General features: G+C 39.2%; 1 protein-coding gene across 4 annotated transcripts in view; it reads left to right on the forward strand.

Annotated features, from left to right (window-relative positions):
- LOC110261176 (classical arabinogalactan protein 9-like) overlaps positions 23,421–24,302 on the forward strand; it is a 76,930-nt gene continuing 76,048 nt past the window's right edge. For all 4 annotated transcript variants that reach the window (XR_002345046.1, XR_002345048.1, XR_002345045.1 and 1 more), the window contains exon 1: positions 23,421–23,532. The gene's annotated coding sequence lies outside the window, so the exon portion shown is untranslated. The remainder of the gene's footprint in view (positions 23,533–24,302) is intronic.

Below are 24,302 nucleotides of genomic sequence, written 5' to 3' on the forward strand. Positions count from 1 at the left end.
TCTAGGGCTGCACCCGCAGCATGTGGAGGTTCCCAGGCTAGGGGTCTAATAGGAGCTGTAGCCACCAGCCTATGCCAGAACCACAGCCACACCAGATCCAAGCTGTGTCTGCGACCTACACCACAGTCACGGCAACGCCGGATCCTTGACCCACTGAGCAAGGCCAGGGATTGAACCCACAACCTCATGGTTGCTAGTCAGATTCGTTAACCACTGAGCCATGATGGGAACTCCTCTAAGGGTTTCTTTATAGTATATTTCTAGAAATAGAGATGCTGGGTCCTTGGTTATGTGCATCATCAACTTTATTGCATATATAGTCATTATTTTCCCCAAAGTATTTTGAGTTATCCCCCCTATAGTACTATATGAAATGTCTTAGTTCCCTATGTTCCTGTGAACATTTTATACAGTCAAGCTTTTAATATTTTCCAACATGATGTAAAATAATATTTTACTGTTCTTATAATTTTCATTCCTCTGATTACTAATGAGACTGACCACCTTCTACAATTGTATGTTGTTACATTTGCCATCTTGTCATATGCTATTTTCTTACTTACTTATAAGATATTATATCTTTATTGGGGGTAATAATCTTTTTATTGTTCCATGGTTTGAAAATATCTCTTTCCATTCAATATCTTATAACTGAACTTTGTCCATGAATCTTTTGTCATTTAATTTCAATATGGCAAAAAGTCATCATACTTCTTATGTATTCTTTTGTATTAAGAACTTCTTTTGACTCTGAGATTTCTTTTTTTAATTGAGGTGTAGTTGATTTACGGTATTATGTTAGTTTCAAGTATACAGTATAGTGATTTTTTGCAGATTATATCCAACTGTATGTTATTACAAGATATTGAGTATAATTCCCTGTGCTATACAGTAAATCCTAGTTGCTTTATCTATTTTATGCATAGCAGTTTGTTTCTGTTAACCCCGTACCCCTGATTTGTCCCTCCTCCCTCTTCTCCCCTTTGGTAATCATATTTATTTTCTTTTTTTTTTCTTTTTTTTTTTTTTTGTCTTTTTTGCCATTTCTTGGGCCACTCCCACAGCATACGGAGGTTCCCAGGCTAGGGTCGAATCGGAGCCATAGCCACCGGCCTATGCCAGAGCCACAACAACGCTGGATCCAAGCCACATCTGCAACCTACACCACAGCTCACGGCAACGCCGGATCCTTAACCCACTGAGCAAGGGCAGGGACCAAACCCGCAACCTCATGGTTCCTAGTCGGATTCGTTAACCACTGCGCCACGACGGGAACTCCATGGTAATCATATTTATTTTCTAAGTCTTTGAGTCTGTTTCTATTTTTTATATACATTCAATTGTGCTTTTTTTTTTTTTTTTTTCTTTTTTGGCTGCCCTGTGGCACATGGAGTTCCCAGGCCAGGGATCAGATCTGAGCCACAGTTGTGACCTAAGCCTCAGCTGCAGCAATGCCAGATCCTTAACCCACTGTGGCAGGCTGGGGCTTGAACCTGTATCCCAGTGCTTCCAAGACACCGATCCCCTTGTGCCACAGCAGGAACTTCCAGTTGTACTTTTTTTATTTTATGTGTTATTTCTATTATAGTTGAATTACAGTGTTGTGTCAATTTCTGCTGTACAGCATAGTGACCCAGACATATATATATATATATATATATATATATATATACATTCTTTTTCTCATAGTACCTTCCATCATGTTCTACCTAAGAGATTGGATATAGTTCCCTGTGCTGTACAGCAGGACCTCATTGCTTATTCATTAGATTCCACATATGAGTATATCATATATGAGTATATCATATAGTATTTGTTTTTGATTTATTTCAGTAAGCATTACATGCTCTAGGGCTGTCCATGTTGCTGCAAATGGCAATAGTTCATTCTTTTTATGGCTGAGTAATATTCCATTATACACACATGCATATATGTGTGTATGTGTGTGTGTGTGTGCGTGTGTGTGTCACATCTTCTTAACCCAATAATCTGCTGATGAGAGCTTGGTTTTCTTTCATGTATTGGCTAGTGTAAATAGTGCTGGTTCGAACATTGAGGTGCATGTATCTTTTTGAATTAGTGTCTTCACTTTTTTCAGATATATATCCAGGAGTGTTATTGCTGGGTTATATGTCTGTAGTATTTTTGAAGAACCCCCATATTGCTTTCCATAGTGGCTGCACCAATTTACATTCCCACCAACAGTGTGTAAGTGTTTCCTTTTTTCTACATCCTCTCCAACATTTATCATTTGTAGACTTTCTGATGATGGCCATTCTTGCAGGTGTGAGGTGATACTTCATTGTGGTTTTGATTTGCATTTCTCTAACAATTAGTGATGTTGAGCATCTTTTCATGTGCTTATGGCCATCTATTTGTCTTTGGAAAAATGTCTATTCAGGTCTTCTCATTTTTGATTGTGTATTTATGTTTTTTTTGTTTTTGATATTGAGTTTTATGATCTGTTTGTGTATTTTGGGTATTAGCTCCCTGTTGGCCACATCATTTGCAAATATTTTTTCCCATTCAGTAAGTTGTCTTTGTTTTCTTGATGATTGCCTTTGCTGTGCAAAATCTTTTAATTTTGATTAGGTTCTATTAATTTATGCTTTTATTTCTTTTGTGTTAGGAGACTGAGATTTCAACTTTTATAATTTTGCTTTTTCTATCTAAATTTTTAATCTATCTGGAATTTATACTTCTTTATACTAGGTTAAGAGTATTATATTTTCCCCCATTTATGTACTTAAATGTTCCAGCACCATTTTTGAGTAGTTTGTACTTTCTCTTACTGCTTTGTAACAGCAATTAGAAAACACATAGATGCATGGACCTGTGTCTGGTCTCTCATACTTGTTATGTTCTCTATCTTAATAATAACTTGATATTTATGTTCTTTATTTTTCCTTCTTCAGAATATTTGTGATGACTCTTGACCCTCAGTCTTCTGAATGTATTTCAGTGTTAATTTTCATGTTCCACAAGCAATCTTTCTGGCATATTGATTAGAATATATTAATGTGGAGAGTGGATAAATAAATTCTATAATTGCAAAGTAGTAAAAGTGGAAATAATGTTTTGATATATATGTAACAACCATTATTTTGACATTAAATAGATATATTTTATTTTTTCTTTCTCTTTTTGAGATTCTTTTCCCCTACAGATTATTGCAGAATATTGGGTAGAGTGTCCTAGCTCAGCAGGTCCCCATTGGCCAGTCAGTCCATATATCACAGTCTGCATATGTCAATCCCAACCCTCAGTCCATCCCTCCCCTTTCACCTGTCTCCTTTGGTAACCATAAGTTTGTTTTCTAGGTCTGTGAATCTGTTTCTGTCCTGCAGATAAGTTCATTTGTGTCATTTTTTTTTAGATTCCACATATGTGTGATATCATATGATGTTTGTCTTTCACTGTCTGACTAACTTTACTTAATATGATAATCTCTGGGTCTTACTGTATTTTCTATTGTTGAAAAAAATCACAGGCATTGCAAACTCTACTCTGGTTGTAAACTATGGAAAGATTGTTAAATTTTATGAGAGGTAATTTTCCCCTCATTCATGGAAAACCCCAAATTCCACCCATGGACAACCCTAGGGTTAAACGCCCCTCTTCGAACAGCCTGTCTCCCCCAGACTGATTCCTTTCTTTTGCCCTGCATTTCCTTTTTTGGGTTAGGGAAGAGGTAGCACAGAACTAAATCAGAAGTCTTTAAGGGACTTCAGAAATCCAAATTAGTAGTTTTCAAGTTTAAAAAAATGCAAGTTTAAAAAAAAGACCTGCAATCATGAATAAAATGATAAAAGACTTGGAAAATAGAGAACTAAAATGCATACGCAAATAAAATTTTTATATGCATATAAAAAGAACAGAAGATCTAAAACACACAATATAAAGAGAAGATAATTAAATGATAAATGATATGATATAATGAAGCAATTGTCAAATAAGTTATGCAAGAAAATCAAGAAAATTCTAAACAACTTAAACTTTCATATTGAAGAGAATCCCCAAATATAAAGCTAAAACCATTAAAATATATACACTGATTGACAGTTTTACCATCCATCCATCCCCCAGGATTAAAAAACCCAAGAATATAGACAGAAATAAGTAGCTTGTTTACCATGGAAATATAGAAATTGGAGCATCATATTTCTTTGTCAAAAATATGTTTATATGCATATAGATGTTGGATGAAGATGAAGCAATGTCTATACAATTTTTAAGGGAAAAAAGATTATGAAAAAATTCTGCATATAGTAAAGCTATAAAATTAGTATGTAAAAAAGATGAAGACATTGTTTCTTTTGGAACTTCTGGCAGGGTAAAATCTTCAAGGTTAATTAATAGATCCATGTTTTTAAATTGAGATCCCTTGCTGTATACTGGACCTCTATATTTATTCTTCGTGTGTCTTTCTAGGTCTCCATGTATATTATTTTGCCTGAATTTATCAACCAATTCAAGTGATTGATTGTCCGATTTTTCCCACTACACTAAATCAATACAAAGTCTAGACATTGTGAATTTAAGCATAAATTCTCTGTGGAAAACTTATGGTAGTTTGAATTGGCACTGCAGATAGAATCTTTTGAAATTCTGTTTTCGATGAAAGATTTATGGAGATATATATCCCCTCATCCTTCCCACAGATGTTAAAACAGTTGCCACCTGTATAGACTCTAGGCCATTTGTTTGAGTTTAGGTTCCCCAGTGTCAATCCTTGAGACGAAAATTTAGATTAAAACATTTATCTGAGAGAGAATCCCAAGATGGGTGTGGGGGACCGGGAAGTGAGCTCTGGAAGCAAGGACAGCCAAAAAAGATGCATTGTGACGTTAGTACTGTCTTTCACTGGAGCTTAATCCTATTGCAGTACTCTGGGATTCTGGATACAGCATGTGCCTCAATTGTTTCTCCACCCACGAAGTAGGGAGTTAAGATCTTTATACACCCGTCTCCATCAAGTATTGTTGAGAGCTGTCCTGAGTGATGGAGGAAGCTTAAATTTTCTGGTACTTCCTACTTACTCTGGAAAGGGGAAGAGAGCCTTCCTCTTTGAGCAAAAGTACTCAGGCCGTTGAAAGACCTTTATATAAGGCTCCAGGAGGAGGAGGTAGGGTGCTAACAACGTGTTTTGGGTGATTGGTATATGGACATATTAAATAAATATATTAGGTGCCTCTAGCAAAATATGAGTGTGAATGTAAATTTAATGTTTCTATTAGCAGGGTAGAATAGTTGGGATACTGAAGATGGTGAGGGAAATAAAAACAATGGTATAACTACAGCCATGGTTTACAATGCCATGGCCAGATAACATTTTGTTATAATGGTGGGTAAAGCTATTAAAAAAGTCATATTAATTAATAATCATATAATAACACTATGGCTAATAATTAGTTGTCAAAAATATATCTCAGATGAAATTGTATATTTTCTACACAATAATAATAATAAATGTTTATTTTGGAGGTTTAGAAAAGGGGAAAGCAATATTTTAAAGTGAGCCATCTAAATTAATTTTTCAGGTACAGAGAGAAAGAATTTATAATAGAAGGAGAACAAATAAGATAAAGTGTGAACAAAATTCTGCCTAGGAAGGTTATCATATTCACAGAGGTGCAAATGTGCATACACACGGTAGTGAGAACTGGTTGGAAATTTACAGTGTCTGTCAGAAATATCAGGTTAACTTTTTATCCTTCTAGCTTACTTTATTAAATTTATAGTTTTTGGAGTTCCCGTCGTGGTGCAGTGGAAATAAATCCGACTAGGAACCATGAGGTTGTGGGTTCTATACCTGGCCTCGCTCAGTGGGTTAAGGATCTGGCGTCGCTGTGAGCCATGGTGTAGGTCGCAGACATGGCTTGGATCTGGTGTTACTGGGGCTGTGGTTTAGGCTGGCAGCAACAGCTCCAATTAGATCCTTAGCCTGGCAGCCTCCATGTGCTGCAGGTGCGGCCCTAAAAAGACAAAAGACAAAAAGAAGAAAAAAATTTATAGGTTTTTTTTTTTTTTTTTTCTTTTTGTCTCTTTAGGGCTGCACCTGTGGCATATGGAAGTTCCCAGGATAGGGGTCGAATTGGAGCTACAGCTGCCAGCCTACACCACAGCCACAGCCATAGCAACACGGGATGCTGGCCACATCTGTTATCTACACCACAGCTCACGGCAACGCTGGATCCTTAACCCACTGAGCAAGGCCAGAGATCGAACCTGCATCCTCGTGTATACTAGTTGGATTCATTTCCACGGAGCCACAACAGAAACTCCTAAATTTGTAGTTTTATTCACTCAGAATAAATACATGACTTTTTATGGATCACGGATAGTGAAGAAAAAGACTAGAAAATGATTACAATGCATAGCAAAAATGTGTATAGCAATTTAATTTAAGCAGCTGTTACTGTCAGTGCACTTTTTAGGGCCATATCTCTTAAGATACAGGGGTCCTGATTCATAGAACTAACTTTATTATTGGCTTAAGAAAGAAGTACACCCTGAAACAACTCCTCGATGTTTGGGTCTTTTATGATTAGAGCCAAGAACATCACTCTTGGACCCTATGAGCAGAGATAAACTTGAATTCTTTTCATTTTAGATCATTTTATTCTGCAGTTACACATTATTTTCTGGCAATAAGCAAAAAGTTAATTAAAACTGGAGAGGCTGTAGAGTTGGAAATTAAACCAACTCAACCCCAAGCCAGAAATATTATACACATTAGTAACCTGTGGAAATACAACTTGTGCATGGTGTTCTCTGAACTGTTAGAGTGAACGTACAATGGCTGAAAACTGGGATCTTTGTCATTTTCAACTGGGATCTTTGTCATTTTCAAGTTGAACATCATTATTTTAGTGGGACCTTGATTTTGTCCAACCAGATAGATACTTTGCACTGGTTAAATATTGGAATTTAATGTGCCCTGAAGACTGCTGCAGACATCATTGGGAAGGCCTGAAGTGGGGATGGTGGGATGCCAGGAGGTCTTTGGCTTTAGTTCCATTCATTTAACTAAAGCAAAGGATTAAAAGAGGGAAAGTCACCATTCTTTATAGCTCCTACCATATTGTGAGAATTTTTGTGTTAATTTTGAACTAGAGAACTGGTATGTTTAGTCTTTTGGCATCCTAAAGAGAAAAGAAACTTTGTAATTGGATGATTGATATTACCCTGAGTTTATGAGGGTGTGAAAGGAGAGACTTCATTTTATGAAGAAAGATCACAGTCCTGAGTGTGACTGTGAGGCTGACTGCGCACAGACTTCTGCCCTCCCTCTGCTTTGGGGTGCGTCGAGTGTGTCTCTAGTCCTGCCCATATGTGTGAATAGTCAGGAATTAAAACCACGTGAGCAGAGGGCTCAGAAAACAAGGTGGTTAATATCTGATTATTAGTTAATATTATCTTAAATTTTAGAAAAACTTTGTCAAAAATCCTGTGACTAATGCTTATTATCTCTTGGAGTTTTTTTCATTCTCTGCTTTTCAAAATGAACCAATCAGTTTAGGGCTGGGAAGAAGAACAATCCTGTTCCCTGATTTTTGGTCAAGAATTTCCCCTAAATGATACGCAATGATAAAGCTGTAGTCATATCGGTAATTTATGCTCATGCTTTCATTTTCCCTATCCTCCAATTTGCTGAGAATCTTCTTTGAAAAACATTCCATATGAATTATTTTATGCATGTTGTAAAAGTTATTTGAAATAATTTACATGAAATATGGGTGACATGCTTGAGAAAAATTGCATAAGTTTTCTAAATAACAATGTTGTTTTGGGGAAAAGCAATCAACTCGGCAGATATTTGGAAAACAATAGAAAAATATGAAACAGAGAGGAGTGTTATAAGATAACAAAACATGCAAATGATATGACAAATTTGCTTGAACCCAGTTAAAGACAGAGCAAAGCAATGAGACTAAGTGGATTACAAATAAAGAAACCATGAAAAAAAATCCTAGATTCTAAAATAGTACTTTCCTCTTAAAAATAAAGACTGTTATGGTATGTTAATCGGGTTTTTTTTGAGAGAAACAGAATCAATGGGGGGAAATAGTGCCTTATTAAAGGAATTGGCTCATATGATTATGGAGGCTAAGAACGCTTATGGTCTATTGTCTGCAGGCTGGAAAACCAGGGAAGTCAGTGGTGAAATTGAGTCTGAAATTGAGTCTGAGTCTTAGGATATGAGAATTGGGGGGGCGGGGGAGGCAATGGTATAAGTCCTGATATGAGTCTGAAAGCCCAAGAACCTGGAGTTTGTATGTATGAGGGCAGGAGAAGATTGATGTTGCAGTTCAAGCAAGAGAGCAAATTCTTCCTTCCTCTGCCTGTTTGTTCTATTCAGACCCTCAGTGGATTAGATGATGCCCACCTACACTGGGGCTGGTGAACTTTTATTTATTTGTTTGCTTGTTTTTATTATAGTTGATTTACAGCGTTGTGTCAGTTTCTGCTTTACAGCAAAGTGACCCAGTCATACATATTTAGACATTCTTTTTCTCATATTATTTTCCATCATGTTCAATCATGAGAGATTGGGTATAGTTCCCTGTGCTATATGGCAGGACCTCATTGCTTATCCGCTCCCAGTACAATAGTTTGCATCTACCAAACCCAAACTCCCCATCCATCCCACTTCCTCCCCCTTTCTCCTTGGCAACCACAAGTCTGCTCTCTATGTCCGTGAGTCTGTTTCTGTTTTGTAGATAGGTTCATTTGTGCCATATTTTAGATTCCACATTTAAGTGATATCATCTGGTATTTGTCTTTCTCTTTCTGACTTACTTTACTTAGTATGAGAATCTCTAGTTGCATTCATGTTGCTGTGAGCTTTTTTTACATAGTCTACGCAGTCAAATGTTAATCCCTCTGGAAACACCCAGAGACACACACAGAAATAATGTTTTACTAACAATCTGGGCATCCTTTAGCCCAGTCAGGTAGACACTTAAATTAACCATCATATCTGCAGTAGCATTCTGAGATGAAAGTTGAAAAATACTGTATAAGAGAGATAATAAAAGTTACTTTGGGAATCTTATTTTCATAGCCTATACTGAGAACAGAATATCCTAGTCAAGGAGTAAAGCATATCTTTTATGACATTATTGGACAGAAGCATCGAGAAGCAAGGTTACATGAGGTGGTACTCATGAGGAGAAGGTGGCTATTTTAAGATGGTAACAGGGCCTAAGGGACATTAGAGGATAAAGTGGGCACACCTTTGCTCAGACATGTTTATTTTACCTGGGGTGATCACCCTGATTGATGAGAATAATTTAGAGGCTGCTCCATCACCTGGACCAGAAACTCATACAGAACTCCAGACACTCTCAGGATTTGGTTTCATAGGAAACTGCAGGGGACTTATCTTTCACTTGGACATGGAAGACACACCAGTGACCAATGGTGTGGTGACTGGGGGTGGAGCTTAGCCAGGAAGGCATTTGATCCCCCTCACTGGAAGGGGAGACAGTCTTGGCCATAGACCTCCACAAGAAGACATGTTTTACTTTTGCTTTTGGTCTGGCAGGATCTTGTTTGCTTCTAAATTCAATCAGTATCTTCAAGTCTCTGACAGCCCTTATTCTTAGAAATCCCACAGGAATTCTGAAGTCACATGACAACTCAGAGGCTGTGTGCACATGAGGAGCAGAATACACCACTCCCAAATATGCTTCCCAGGCACCCAAAGCAGGCCTACCAGTGTGGTCAGAATGCATGTTGGTTGCAGGAAAGGAGAATTTTCTGAAACTTACAGTGCTTTCAAGAGTACTTAGGAGTTCCCATCATGGCTTAGTGGTTAATGAATCTGACTAGGAATCATGAGGTTGCGGGTTCTATCCCTGGCCTTGCTCAGTGGGTTAAGGATATGGCATTGCCGTGAGCTGTGGTGTAGGTCACAGATGCGGCTCGGATCCTGCATTGCTGTAGCTGTGGTGTAGGCTGGTGGCTACAGCTCCAATTCGACCCCTAGCCTGGGAACCTCCATATGCCATGGGAGCGGCCTAAGAAATGGCAAAAAGACCAAAAAAAAAAAAAAAAAAAAAAGTACTTAGAAGTATTTTTTGGTTGCCAATCAGAGAAATTTAACTCAATCTTGCTTAAAAAAAAAATAGGAGTTTTTAGAGTGATTACTGGGGTATATTCTGTAATCCAGGTTCCAGGATGAGACTCCCCCCCATAAAAAGGGGGGGAAGGTACTGGAGCAATGTGTGGGCCCAGGAATGACTATTGCTGTCTGCATCTTTTGTCTTAATGTTTTATTGGTTATCAGCATATCACCTTCATTCAATCTGTATAATTTAGCTTATATTAACATTTTGTGATATTTGTCTAAAGCCCTTCTGAATCTCTATGTAAAATAATCACTATTCTGAATATTTTTTGAAAACTTGCAAAGGTTATTTATTCAGAGCTTTCTAGAGAGTTAACCTCTATCACTTGTGTTTTGTCAGAGACTCAACTGTAGGCAGAGGAGTGGAAAAATGAGAAAACTTCGTAGTGGAAGGCAAGCTATAGTGGAAAAAAAGAAAACTTCAGCTTTGTTCTGATTGGAGGCTGTTGGCTGGGGAAGCTGCACAGAGGCAGGCTCACCAGATGTGGGTGTGATGTGGGTGTTCTGAGGGGTTAGATAGGGGTTCAGAGTTGGCTCACTCTGGATGATTCCAAGTTGAAAGTGAGAATGAATCTTTTCATACTATTTTGATGTTCCTACCTGTGTTTTTCTACATAGAATGTTTATAGATACTAAACAGCGTTTGGGGAGCTTATATATGACATAAATTGTATCATAGGATGCATATCCCTTTTAATTTTCTATTTTCTCTCCACTTTTTATTGTTTTTGAGTTTTGACATGCACAGCTATAGCTGATTCATTTTAAGTAATCTATAGTACCTATTGCAAGAATAAGTTCAATTGTATACTGTTTCCTGTGATTACAAAGATTGTGACAAACATCTTTGGACACCTGAGTGAGCATGTTTTCCAGGAAACATTCTAGAATTAGAACTGCAAACTCATAGATTTTGTGCCTCTCCTCTTTGGCTTTACTAGGTATTTCTAAATTTTTCTCTAAAACTATTGCATCAGTTTACTTTTCCACCAGCTGTGTATGAATTTCTCCATCTCTACATCTCCACCCAAACTATTTTTTACCCACCAGAAGGAAATTACATGATATTTTGTTTTTGCTTTCTTCTCCTTGAATTTGAGTAAGGTTGACCATCTTTATATATTTACGAAACAATTCATGGGTCAAAATATACCACACTGGAAATTGGAAAAGTGTTGAAACTGACCACCAATGAAAAGAATACATATTAAAATACATAGAATTTGGTGAAAGTATCAAGAAAGGTATCTTTTTTCCTTTGGCTCTGGATGAACAAAGAGAGTCTCCTCCAGGAATTCTACCAGCAATTCTATGTCTCACATGGATTCAAGTTCACATGTACCCTATCCACATGGTCCAGGAAGCCTGTGGTTTACTGAATCCCTGGAGGTGGGGTGGGATGGTCTCTAAGAGAGTTTGGAATATTTTTCTCCTCTGCCTTATACATATATATATATTTTGTTGTTGTTGGTTTCCAGCTTTATTGGGATATAATTGACATAGAACATTGTGAAAGTTTTAAGGTGTACGGTGTGTTGATTTGATACGCATGTATAATTGCAAAATGACTATGACTTGGCATTAGTTTACACCTCCACCCCATCCTATAATTACCATTTCTTTTTTTTTTTTTTGTGGTGAGAAATTCTCAACAGCGCATTATAAATCTCATTGCCCTTGTCTTGGCCAAGAATCAAACATCAACTATCTAGGCACTCCCAGAGATACAGCTTGGTCTTTTCCCTCCAGCTGTCAGTCATCTCTAACTCCTCCCCTGTACATCCCCTGATGGTAAGAGTGGGGGTTCCATGGAGTGGGGATGGCAGGCAGAAGAGGAGGAGCTTCCGGGCACACACAGTAGGTGACCATTGACTTCCCAGACTAAGTTTATTCCTTGGGCTCCTAAACCCAGTCTTGGTTTTTAAGGAGATGGAATGCAAGGCCAGAAAAGAATTTTATATGTATTTAATGAAAAGAAATTCCTGTCATTCTCTTTTTCTAATAACTTCAAAAGGCAGCATCTGCCTCTTCCTCCGGGCCTGTGTCCTATCCGTAATGGTTCATGGTATCTGGGTCTGTAGAGAGGAACCCTAAGGCTGACAGAAAATACGAAAGAAAGACTGTGTTCCTGTGATGTCTTATTCACTATCAGAAATGCCCTGGGCCTGGCGTCCCTGGGCCTGTTTCTGTAGCCCTCCATTTGCTCTCTAGCTACTAGAAATAGCTTGTTTACCTTCTTCCTGTCCTCACAGACTATTTCTGTAGAGGCCTTTATTTCCCACCCCAGGCTCATTTTTAAATCAGAACAAAACTCTTAGAATACTAGTTATAGCCTGCTGGGTCCTTCGAGCTATTATACAACTACTTTGGCTTTTCAAAGCTTTTAAAATTAGCTAAAAAGGGAAGAAAACAAACTGGTATGACACAAGAAGGAGGAGGTATAGAATTGCAAAGAGTTCCCCCCAAAAGACAAAAAATAGGATTGAGATGTGGGCTTGAATTTTAGTAACAGGGTAGATAATTGCTAATGACACCTGTAGCAGTGGAAAGAGAACAATTATTGATCAGTAGGGGGCCATGATGGATTGTTTGTGATGACAATGGCACCAACAATGGCTACCCTCTATTATTTATTTAGTATGAGTCAGGCGTGGTCCCGTTTTAATACATCGCTTCTTTAAATCTTCACAATAACTTTTTGGTGTGGCTGTTATTACAAGAAGAGAAAACAGACTTACCAACTTGCTCAACATTATACAGAAATTTTGCCATAAATATTGCAGCAAGGGGTAGTAGCCAACTGTCATGCATTTGAGTTGATCTTTGAGTTTTAAACTAATTGCAAAAAGGGCTGTATCTATCATGGGGCTTGGTAAACTGTAGCCAGTGAGCCAAATGTGACCTGTTGCTTAGTTTTATAAGTAAAATTTTATTGGTATGCAACCATATCCATTCACTTATATGTTATTTTTAATTGCTTTCCCACTGCATTAGTGGAGATGAGTAGTTGAAACAGAGACGTTGCAGGCACTAAAACATTTACTATAAAGCCCTTTGAGAAGTTTGCCAAGCCCTGCCCTCCTGTCCTCTTCCTTTAGAGCCTCTTGGAAAAACTCTGCTTTCGTTTCTTCCTTTTCATTTTTTACTGTTGGATTCTAATATCCAGCCTATAGTTGGAGACTGAGTATTCTTTTTAGATGAGTCTCCAGCCATTTTTAGAATCTTTGTTCTGCTCAAGATGATTCAAGTTTCTCAGTTGCCTTCTTCCAGTCTGCTTGGTAAAGTCCCTGATATAACCCTATACTTTCCCCTAAGGCTGCAAGCAATATATTTTTCTCTGCAGTCTGCCAGCATGGTTTTCTTGTGTGATTTCAGGGCCTCTGAAGAATAGGACAATATCTGAGTGTCCATGTTATTTTGCATTTATTTTTCTGCTTCTCTGCTGGAGGTTTGCCTGTTGCTGCTGCTGAAATATCAAGTCTGCCGTGTACTATGTAAGGTACATTCCTAGCTCTCCCCACTCTTGACCTTGACAAGAGGCCTGGCAGTGGTGACAGCCAGGGTGCAATGATCCTGGGACAGAGCTGCTACCCAAGTGCTAGGATCAATCAAACTATTTAGGAATGACAATAACAGAAAGTGTAAAAATTCAATCCGATGCAGTTGGTGTCCCAACCCATTCCTGGCTTTCTCCGTGGTGATGTCTGGCTAGCTTCATTGTTTCTAGCTTAGCCTAATCTCTGGATGTTGGATTTCTGGTTTTCTCTCCATCTACAACATAGTTTCCAGGATCCCAGATGAAGCACAGTTCCTGAATGTATGCTGTCATTCCCAACCTGGCTTAACCACAGCTTGACTTAACCTACTATTCAGCTGCCTCACTCCAACCAACATGGGTTCAAGAGGAGCTGGGGACATTGATACATGCATTCTTGGGATCTGAAGTAACTGTATTAGTTACATTTCTCCTGTCTGTAAGTGTTAAAGATGGAAAACAAAAGTAAACAAAACTAAAAGTGAACTAAAATCTTTGCTACATTTCATTTTACAGAAAATTGTCAAAGAAATATTTGACAGGTAGAATAACAAGAGAGGTTGCTCATTTTAATCACTAGATGATAAATGGAGCTTTCTGCCACTGGAAGACAGACCTAAAAATGAGAACTTACGTGTTCGCTGAATCCTTCACCACTTGGTTCAAAGTTTGACCCCTCATTAATTATTTTCTTGCTTTTTATTGTTATTTTGACTTTGTGTCATTATTTAAAAATATTTCAAAATTCTTGGAACTAATTAAAACATAAAGAGTTTTGTAGAAGAAACTGCAGCTAATGACCCATAGTAATGACACCAGGCTTTCTGGAAGGATGTTTATTAGGAGAAACTCATGGAGAAGAAGTGTATGCTTCCCTCCTGCTCATCATGTCTCAGGAAGTATGCAGACATCAGACTTTGGGAGAAGGACCTGACAGGGGCTGGAAGACTGGAAAAGCTCCCTGGTCTGATCAGGGACTGGGACCAGGTCTGGTGGTCATAACCTCAGCAGTCTTCCTGGACAGCTTGCCTTCAGCATGGGGCTGTCACAGGTTTCTCTGGCTCCTTATAGGACACAGATTCCCTCTCTGGGACGTCCATGTTCAGGAAATCAGAGAATCAGTTGGAACAAGTTTACTTTTACCTGTCAATCCATGCCTCTGCTCTCAAGCAGTACATGGTGCAGGCTGGAAAATGTCAAGTCGGTTGTGGGGTTGGCTGGGCAGTGGGTAGCAAAGGCGCTGCATGGACAAGGCTGGCTCTGCAGCTGTAGCACGAGGTCAGGAAAATGCACAATAGGGCAGAATTCTGTGAGACAGGGTAAAGGTAGTATTTTTCAGCTCCAGTCTTTTGGACGACAATTACTACACAAAAAGAAGAGCCCGGAGATTGGAATTCATCTCCACTGTGATGGAGGGTGTATTAGGATTCCCCTACTGCTGAAACCATCATAGTAAGGGAATAAAAAGGAGTGTGGAAGGGATATCTAGAATGAAGGGCACTCCACCAGTTAATTGGCTGGTGATTGGATATTCCAATAGTAAGTTCATCATGCCTCTCACACTTAAATTGTGTGGGATGGGTGTGGGGGTGAAGGGCAGGGCAAAGGAGGAGGTTGCCGCTTTTCAGTCAAAAAGTCTTGCTAATCACTGTCCCCTTGGGAAGTAAACCTGTGCTGACTGCCAACTTTGCTACCTTAATATCATAAGAGAAATATACAGTTTTGTCATCTGGGTCCTGCTCATTCTCTTCTTCTGAATAGTATTTCTCTTACACACTGTGGGATTAGTCTGTTTCTGTGCCCTCACAGGTCATGGAGAACACCGCTCATATCCTCTCAATTTGTTTTTTGATAAAATTAGGCTGAGGATGTCATCGGTCCCATTACGTCTGCCCTTTCATTTTAAAGCCTGCGACTATTGCCTTTGGAATGGATAGGCAATGCGATCCTGCTGTGTAGCACTGGGACCTATGTCTAGTCACTTATGATGGAGCATGATAATGTGAGAAAAAAGAATGTATACATGTATGTGTGACTGGGTCACCATGCTGTACAGTAGAAAAAAAATAATGCATTGGGGAAATAATTAATTAGGTAATAATAAAATTAATGAAATGCCAAAAAATAAAAATAAAAATAAAAATAAAGCCTGTGACCACCTAAGCCTACAAGAAGTGGTTCATTGTGGAGGCTCTCGGGATAGTTCTGTCCATTCCTTTTGTTCCCTTTGGCTGTGTTCCTCCCCAAGGAAGACGAGTTGTTCCACAGGACACACGCCTTAGCCTTTCCACTCTTTGCTGTAGTTAACTGGGTGGTCAGGGGGTTCTCTACCATCTTCAACTCACCATTCTGTCTCAGGACAATAGTCAGAGGAATGGTCTTAGTTGGATAACATCATTTAGTATTTCTCCTATAAGGAGTTGATTGTTCTCAGTTACTTCCTACTCTCTTGGGTGCTGACTTATCTTCTCCCTTAGTGAATCTGTGTCCACACCTGGCAACTTCCTCCAAGCTTATTAATAACCAAAGCTATTTTCCCAGGTGACAGTCTCTACCCCACCTCCTTCCTCCAAGCCTCCTTTTCATGGTGGATCCCTAAACAGCAAATCCTCAAGCATTTCATCAAGAATTCTCATTTTTTCTTTCTGCCATGAATGTCCTTCCCATCCTGGGATAGTCCTTCTAAGCCACTGGTAACAGCCATGGAGTATAAGTGATCATTAACAGTGAGTGGAGAACTTTATTGTTGACTGCTGGGTGCATGTGCCAACCCAACCATGGACGGGATGCTCCAAGTGGAAAATCTTGGAAGTGAGCTGTAAGGCATCCAAGCTTCACTGTCCTTTCATTTCACATCCATTGTCAGTGAAGAAAATTTGGGAAGTGATTCTGGTTTTTTGGAAGGGGGGGTCTAGGCAGTTGGAGGGCAAGTTAATTTGCTTTTTCCTTTTTTTTTTTTTTTCTTGAGTGCCTTTTAGTTTCATTTCCCTTCCTTCCTTCCTCCCTCCCTCCCTCCTTGCTTCCTTTTGCTTTTTTATACTGAAACTGAAGTTGGTATCTAGGGAGATAAAATGGTTTCTCAAGATCACATACCTCATTAGGAACATAATTGAAACTAGAATCCTAGTCTCTGAACTGTGACCTCCTCTGCCTGGACAGTGACCAGTGAGGTGATTGCAGAATTCTACCCTGAATTTGTTACAGATGTGAGTGGAAATTAGACTGTCCCTTTCTCATGCTAGCTCTGCAACTTAGGAGTCATGGAAACTTGGACAAGCTCTTAGCCTTTCTAGATCTCAACTTTTCACCAATGATATATATATATATATATATCTCCTTTTTAAATAAAATCTAAAAAATTTGTGAAATGTTCCACACTTTTAAGTCCACTATTAAATGTAAGTTATTATTTGGTGGAGGGGCCAGGACCCAAAAGATGCTTCTGTTGTCATAATTGGAGTTCCAGCCTAAATTTCATTTGAAAATACAGTCTAAGATGGTCTCAGAAACTTTATCCAAGGGTCTTATAATTGACCTTCATTGTTGCTCTTCTGAGATTTATTTTTATCTCTGTATAACTTTCCTAATAATGGCTTTCAAACATGCAAATGATTCTCTAATGATTTGCGTCAGGCTATGGTCTCATGTGTCTCAGAAGATGGAAGGGCGTACCAAGCTGGAGGTAATTTCCCCATGCCGATAAAGCCACAGCACGTGGACTTGCACATTTGTACGCAGGAGAACAACTGATGGAACCACGAGGTCCTTATGGCCTTCAATGGGCATTACCCTAAGGACCACAGAGACTCTATTTGTGAAGATTTAAAAATACAAGTGTGGGAGTTCCCACTGTGACTAGTCTCCCTGAGGATGCAGGTTTGATCTCTGGCCTTGTTCCATGGGCAGTGGGTTAAGGATCTGGCATTGCTGGATCACAGATGCTGCTTGGATCTGGTGTTGCTGTGACTTTGGCATAGGCTTGCAGCTGCAGCTGCAATTCTAACCCTCGCCTGGGAACTTGCATATGCCGTAGGTGCAGCCCAAAAAAGACAAAGGAAAAAAAAACAAGCAAAAAAAAACAATAACGAAAAAAAACCCCACAAGTGAGGTTATCTAACCATAAGCCTTATTAAATGGTATGGATGGAATTTCTGAAATAATTTCCATGCCACATTCACAGCTGACCTCCTTTACATAGAATAAATTTCTGCCTCACATCTGGTATGCAAAATCCAACCCTCCTAGAGTATTTGCCCCAAACCCCAGCCAGTGGCCAATAATCATCTTCACTCCATCCCTCTAGGCCCTGCTCTTGAGCTACTGGTCACAGAAAGAGCCCCTTCCTCTTTGGAAGGCAGGTTTGTTTTGTTTTGTTTTGTTTTCACACTATAATCACATGCTTTCTTGAACCAAACATCTTTTTTTTTTTTTTAAATAAAATAAAATCACAGCATGTGACTATAAAAGGAAAAGCACAAAAGAAAGCAGTCATGCAGATTAAAGCCCAGATACAAGGGCGTCAAATTGCGAATCCAGAAGAATTAAACACTAGACCAGGGACCTATCTCTGGGCTATCTGGCTCTGAGGGAAAAACCATCGTAGCTTCTGGCTGCATCCACTGAAGTTCTTGCCACCTCGCGTCACCTCATTTTATACATCTCACATCACTTCTGTTTCCCCACAAGTTATTCCTCTTACTTACCTTTTACTAAGCCAACACGTCCACCACATCTCTTCCTAATCTTAGCAGAAGCTGTAATAGCTAGTTTCATCGTGATGAATAAGATACCTGAATTTTCTTTCTCTTGGCTTCAAAATTTTTACTCCCACCCATCTTCCCCACTAAGAATTTTTTTTTTTTTTTTTTTTTTTTTTTTTTTTTTTTTTTTTTTCTTTTTAGGCCCACACCCGCAGCACATGGAGGTTCCCAGGCTAGGGGGCCAGTCAGAGATACAGCTGGCAGCCTACGCCACCGCCACAGCAACGCTGGATCCGAGCCGAGTCTGTGACCTACACCACAGCTCATGGGAATGCTGGATCCTTAACCCACTGAGCAAGGCCAGGGATTGAACCCACAACCTCATGGTTCCTAGTCGGATTTGTTTCTGCTGCGCCATGACAGGAACTCCCCCATTAAGAATATTTTGATCAGTAGTTTCCTTTCTTTTTAATCCCTTTTCCTTTTCAAGTTTAGTTCTGTTCTCTGTGCTGGATCATATCTGTTTGTTTGTTTGTTTTTCATTTCCCCAATACATTATTTTTTTTTCTACTGTACAGCATGGTGACCCAGTTATACATACATGTATACATTCTTTTTTCTCACATTATCATGCTCCATCATAAGTGACTAGACATAGTTCCCAGTGCTACACAGCAGGATCTCATTGCTCATCCATTCCAAAGGCAATAATCTGCATCTATTAACCTCCAGCTCCCAGTCCATCCCACTCCCTCCCCATCCCCTTTGGCAACCACAGTCTATTCTCCAAGTCCATGAGTTTCTTTTTGGTGGAAAGGTTCATTTGTGCTGTATATTAGATTCCAGATATCGGTGATATCATACGGTATTTGTCTTTCTCTTTCTGACTCACTTCACTCAGTATGAGAGTCTTTAGCTCCATCCATGTTGCTGCAAATGGCATTGTTTGTTCTTTTTGATGGCTGAGTAGTATTCCATTGTGTATATATGCCACATCTTCCTAATCCATTCATCTGTTGATGAACATTTGGGTTGTTTCCATGTCTTGGCTATTGTCAATAGTGCTGCAATGAAATGCCAATGCAGGTGTCTTTTTCAAGGAAAGTTTTGTCCAGGCAGATGCCCAAGAGTGGGATTGCTGGGTCATATGGTAGTTCAATGCATAGTTTTCTAAGGTATCTCCATGCTGTTCTCCACAGTGGCTGTACCAGCTTATATTCCCACCAACAGTGCAGGAGGGTTCCCTTTTCTCCACACCCCCTCCAGCATTTGTGATTTGTGGACTTATTAATGATGGCCATTCTGACTGGTGTGAGGTGATAACTCATGGTAGTTTTGATTTGCATATCTCTAATAATCGATGATGTGGAGCATTTTTTCATGTGCTTGTTGGCCATCTGTATATCTTCCTTGGAGAATGGTCTATTCAGGTCTTTTACCTATTTTTCCACTGGGTTGTTGGCTTTTTTGCTGTTGAGTTGTATATGTTGTTTGTATATTTTAGAGATGAAGCCCTTGTCAGTTGCATCATTTGAAACAATTTTCTCCCATTCTGTAAGTTGTCCTTTTGTTTTCTTTTTGGTTTCCTTTGCTGTGCAAAAAGTTTGCCAGTTTGATTAGGTCCCATTGGTTTATTTTTGCTTTATTTCAGTTGCTTTGGGAGACTGACCTGAGAAAACATTTGTAAGGTTGATGTCAGAGAATGTGTTGCCTATGTTCTCTTCTAGGAGTTTGATGATGTCTTGTCTTATATTTAAGTCTTTCATATCTTTTTTTTTAAACTTCATCCAAATTTTATTTCAGAAATTAATTTCCTCTCTTGTTTGCATTTATAATAATTTCCTTTCAACTAAATTTTCTCTTTTTTAAAAGTAAAATCTTAATAAAAATATTGCTTTAAGATATTTATTGGCCATAGCAAATAAATCATTTACTCTTTCCCTTCCTTCATGCTCAAACTTCACAAAACTAATCTGTACAGACTGCTTATGCTCCCTTACCCTCCACCCTAGTTTCAGATCAAACTCGGATTCCAGCATGAAGATGTTAAGCCACATGCAGACAGAGCAATGCAACTAAAATCTGAATTGTGCAAAATTGATCTGTATCAGCATCTCCCTTGGTCTCTAATAGACGTTCTCTAGCTCTCGTGGGTCATTTTCCATATTGCTGGCTGTGCTTGGCTGCATTCAGGCTCTGAAATCCCACTTCTTTTCAGAATGTTCCCCTTTCCTCTCATAGGACCTTGTAGGGTCATCTGCTGTGATCACTGTGGCAGCCTCAGAACCCATACCTGGCTTGGTGAATGTTGCCTGGAGTTCTGGGCTTGCCCCTCCTCCCCAGTACAGGTCATTCAAAATTCTTTACTCAGCATTCAATGATTATCTACTCATGAAATCCAATGGCTTTATTTTTTTCTAATCATGCTTCTTGTCTTCTTTGCATTATTGGATGTTGTTGACTACCTGCTTCTTGACTTTCGTCATGACTGTGGAGTTTGACTTCCCCATTCCTGACTTCACCTCTGCCTTCCCAACCTCCCCCAAAGGTCTCCCTCAACTTCCTTTCCCCATGTTACTATATGTTTTCTCTAGTAGTTAGCGTTTATCTGACTAGCTCCAACTATTACTCCAAAGAATTCAGGTCCTTGATGTCTTCTTTTCCCTACTGTCTCATTTTCAGCAAATGATCTGTGTGGCACATCCTCTCACTCAGTTTCTTGACCTCATTTCCACATGCACTGGTGCTTCCCCACTCTAGTTCCGGCTCCCCTAACTCCTCTTTGTCCTCCTCTTCCTACATGGTTATGTGCCTTCTGATTGCACTCCTCTTTGGTTCCTCAGGAGTTGCAGATTGACTTCCCTAGATCTTTATTTTGATTCCAGACACTTTTCCTTAAAAGACAAACAAACTGAAAACCAAAAAAAACAAACAAATAAACAAAAAAACCTCACTCTTTTACATCAAACTCCCTAAACTTGTATTTAAAATCCTCGCACTCTTGGGAGTTCCCGTCATTGCTCAGTGGTTAATGAATCCAACTAGGAACCATGAGGTTTCAGGTTTGATCCCTGGCCTTGCTCAGTGGGAGATCTGGTGTTGCCGTGAGCTGTGGTGTAGGTTACAGACTCGGCTTGGATCCCGCGTTGTTGTGGCTGTGGTGTAGGCTGGTGGCTATAGCTCCGATTAGATGCCTAGCCTAGGAACCTCCATATGCCGTGGGAGCGGCCCTAGAAATGGCAAAAGACAAAAAAAATAAAAAATAATAAAATAAAAAATAAAATCCTCACACTCTTAATAACTACCTTTCTGTTATTTATTATTTCATAAATCCTTCCACCAGTGGCCCTGTACCCCCCTGTTTCTTCACAGAAGTTTCATACATGTTGCCTAAATTAAATAGTTTCCCCTCATTTCTTGCTATTGAAGTCTCACCTCCATAGTTTAAGTTCTAGGCCCAGTGCCACCTCTTTCATGATACCATTTTTAAGCACTTTGACTAGAAGTAGTGGGTTTTCCCTCTGAACTCCGACAATTCTTTGAATTATTAAAGGGTCATTTCTCATAATGAATCTTGAATTACAACTTTAATGTGCATATCAACTCTCTTTTATTCCTCTGAGTCCCCTACAATGTCTATCAAACCAACTTGGAGATTGTAGGGAATAATAAATATTTCTTGAATGAATCGTAACTCCTTATTTTGGAATGTTTGGGTCATGTCTTCTCCAGAGGTCATATGCAGAAAGGAGAACACATAAAAGCTTTATTATTAAATCTTAAAATTTTCATGCCTGTGAATCAGAAATTTTTACTGGTTATTACCCTTGCTTTATATTTGGTTGTAATTCAAGGTGACAGTTAAGACTTAAAATGCCCTCTTGTCTCTGATACTGCTTATTTTTCCCAGGTAGTTCTGTTTACCCTTGTTTGCACCTGCATCCATATTTAAGGCCCTTCCTTCATTCTTTCCTTCTTTTTGTCTGGCAAGCATAGAGTTGGTGAGGAGCTTTCCTCCTTACAGTATGTTTAAACTTAAGTCATTTACATTCTGAGAAATATCCTGGGTGCTTTGGCCTCTCTTTGGTGATGAACTCAGAACTTTGCTGTCTGCTTACACACTGTGCCTCTGGTTCTGGGAATGAATGGTGTCGTGATGCCCTGAAAATAACACTCAAAGCAATTTATAATCAAATCAGGGTTTGTCTGGAGAGTTTTTATTATTCTCACATTCTTTCAATATAAGCTTTCAAAATAAACTTAATCTTGTTCAAAAGTTTAAATGTTAGGAGTTCCCGTCGTGGCTCAGTGGTTAACAAATCTGACTAGGAACCATGAGGTTGCGGGTTCGATCCCTGGTCTTGCTCAGTGGGTTAAGGATCTGGCGTTGCTGTGAGCTGTGGTGTAGGTTGCAGATGTGGCTCGGATCCCACATTGCTGTGGCTGTGGTGTAGGCTGGTGCTACAGCTCCGATTCGACCCCTAGCCTGGGAACCTCTATGTGCCATGGGTGTGGCCCAAGAAATGGCAAAAAGACAAAAAAAAAAAAAAAGTTTAAATGGTTGTAAGTTAATAATTATGGGTACATTGGGAATATGTGGAACTGTGTTAGGGTTTCTATTTATATCCTTTTTGAACTTTATTAATTTGTGCTGTCCTGCAGTTTGCTGCTTTGCATAGAATTCAGAACCAGTCTTGGAGAATTAGCACTCATAGAAACAGAATTTTGAGGTCATCACATCTATAATCCTCATACAGTCTCCTACTCAGGCCAAACTCCAGTGTGACTTAGTTACCACCTGTCCCTTTCAGTTTCGTATTGCTGTAATCACACCTCTATATATTTGCAGTAGCAGTTGACTCCGGCATGTTGTTAGAAAGTTACAGCATGCTCATGACAGGAAGTGGGTATTTGAGAGGGAATAAGACTGCATTTGGACCTGGGCAAGGATAGCTCTGTGCCCTTATTAGCTGCTGTTTGTTGTTTTGTTGTTGTTGTTCTTCTTCTAAAATAAAACACTTTATCTCCAAATTTGTTTCAAAAGGTTCTTTCTTTTGCCCTGAGAAGAATTTTCAAGACTAAACCTTTCTACCTATTGGAGAGGCTGATTGTTATTGAAGCATGTGAAACAACGAAGACTATGGGAATCCTACTGTGTTTTTGTAAGTCATATATTTCATTTTATGAGTAATTTTTATGTTTAAAAAATCCTGCTCATTATAGGAAATTTTAAAAGCATATAGACAGTAGATACATGAAATAAAAAATTACTCATTATTCACAACTTCAATGTCTGTAAATCTCCTTAATGATAATCATCGTTAGTACTTTGGTTACACTAACCAAATATATATATGACAGATATGGTCATATTATTAGTTATGCTCAGTGTTTGTGGCATCTCTCCCACCCGTACAGCTTCAGGGACCAAGCCCTCTATCCATCAGGTCTTCCCACCTAGTCGTCTGGGGAGTTTCTAAAGCAGATTCATGTGCCCTGAGGGAGTGATGCACTGCCCTCCCTTCCCTGGATACAGGTGGAAGTCTTTGGGGACGCATCCCCATGTCACTATGCTCAACAACTTCAACAGTTGAAGGTACCATCATTCTGGAGGGGTTTCATGGCAGAGTTCTTTGGGTTGTAGTATGTTACATAGGTGAGCCAACCTGCTTTATTTGTGGGGGGAGGGCAGATTTGATAAATGACCTTCCTTCTCCATGACAGGCCAGCAGGTTGCTCCACTGGGAACAGAATCAATGAAGGCCATCACTTGAAACTCAAATTTTCTTTAGTCTGGTCTTCATCCCTCTTGTCTGTATCTGATTTTTATTGATTTCATCTGAAATCCATTTGATATACTATCTTAGTGGCCATAACCTTTATTTCCTGACATTTAGTTGCTTAGATGTGCCTCTGTTTCCACAGCTTACAT

This window comes from Sus scrofa, chromosome 6 (genome assembly GCF_000003025.6).
Source record: "Sus scrofa isolate TJ Tabasco breed Duroc chromosome 6, Sscrofa11.1, whole genome shotgun sequence".
NCBI classification, from domain to species: domain Eukaryota; kingdom Metazoa; phylum Chordata; class Mammalia; order Artiodactyla; family Suidae; genus Sus; species Sus scrofa.